Source organism: Eucalyptus grandis, chromosome 5, assembly GCF_016545825.1.
Source record: "Eucalyptus grandis isolate ANBG69807.140 chromosome 5, ASM1654582v1, whole genome shotgun sequence".
Taxonomy (NCBI): Eukaryota; Viridiplantae; Streptophyta; class Magnoliopsida; order Myrtales; family Myrtaceae; genus Eucalyptus; species Eucalyptus grandis.
In genome coordinates this window covers 59203986-59205480 of record NC_052616.1, presented here as the reverse complement: position 1 = coordinate 59205480, position 1495 = coordinate 59203986, and the positions used below count along the sequence as shown (strand labels likewise).

The 1495-nt window shown below is 40.8% G+C and overlaps 1 long non-coding RNA gene across 1 annotated transcript; it reads left to right on the top strand.

Moving 5' to 3' along the window:
• The first annotated feature begins 323 nt into the window (after nucleotides 1-323).
• LOC120293248 lies at nucleotides 324-1206 on the top strand. The gene is made up of 2 exons (XR_005550994.1): nucleotides 324-940; nucleotides 1076-1206. It is a non-coding gene; the product is annotated as an uncharacterized LOC120293248 (long non-coding RNA).
• Nucleotides 1207-1495: the final 289 nt, after the last annotated feature.

Sequence of the window (1495 nt, the reverse complement as noted above, 5' to 3'; positions counted from 1 at the left end):
GGGAAACGGAGGATACCTACATCTAGTTTGAAAGTGTCTGCTGAGTGTAGCCATCATGGTGAGTTATGCTAGGAAGTTTGGTTTTGATACAGTTGAATACTAATGTCCCGCACCTGAACGTTGCTGCTGTCATTTTGTATGATAGTGCTTGGAATACTATAAAACCTTGGCATTTAGCATGGCTCGGCCACATTCGATCTAGTTCAATACAAATGCATGTGAAGCATTGTTCTATAACAAGCTCTGCTACACAGTCCCTAGCTAATGGGTTGAACACCCTCTGATTGCAATGTCGTGCAAAGTTGCTGATCAATGGGACAGTCTCTTCTGACAAATTGGGAGTTAGTTATTCTCCAAGGAAAGAGTTCCCTTATGACCTCAACTTTTGGAGGATCTTTCTTTTGTTGCCGGGTGAACCACAAAGCTTGTTTTCCAAGCGATGCTTCCAAGCCATCGTCCACTTAAGCGAATGGTATATCACTTAAGATTAGAGTATCATATGGACAGACTGAAGATCAATGTTGAATACTTCAACATTTTTTTCTTCATTTTTGTTCATCATTCTATCGGCAAGTTGAATAAGTCTTCACACCTGTCTACCGGAAGGCTTTCCTCAGGACTTTACCTAAGTTGAGCTACTTTTTGGGCCATCTAGCAAAAGCCTAACGAACTGGCCCTGATTCAAGTTGGAAGAGAAAAGTGCTGGTATGATCAATACCACTTCCTCCTTGGGCTAGCAGATCCTGCGATTTGTCTTTTTTCTCTATAGAAAATATGTAAGAAAAAAGGTTGTATCAGCTGAAATAATTCAATGAGGAGAATAATCGGCAGAGCTATGATGCCAAAATCAAAACATCTCTCTGCTAACAAGTCCGTCCATTTAAGAAAATCTTGCCATCCCATAGAAGAGACTGTGCAACATAAACTGAAGCCAATTCAGGTAAATGATGACCGCGCTCACTTCCCCCCCTCCATTTCCTTATGGTTCATATACATCACTTGGCAATAGTTACTGGGATATCATCTTTGTTTACATTAGTTTGCCTTCTAATTTTGGATCCAACATTTTGTACAGTGAAAAATGATTGAAACCCGAAATTCATAATTAGAACTTGGAGTAGGAGGAGCACTCGTGTAGAACCGGATGCAATCACCGCCGGTCTCAAAAGCAAAGAGGGCCACATAGCCTAACTCCGAGCTTGGTTATTTCCCTTCGTATATTTGGTATTTATTTGCTCGTTAGCTCAGTTACTTGCAACGGGAGATGTGAAAATGTGTTAAGCTCTAAATCATCTCACTTCCCAAGGCTATCCCAGTTATGGTCTAAGGTCATATCTAATCTGTTGAATTGAACTGATCAAGATATGGTGTATAAAGCAGGAAGCAAGTGTTCTTAACATTCACTTGCGAGCAAGTGTTTGTTCTGTCAAATACAATCCTGGATCCAGCATTCATGCTGCGGTGCGTTCTGCTTTTCTCAGTCTAAGATTTAACC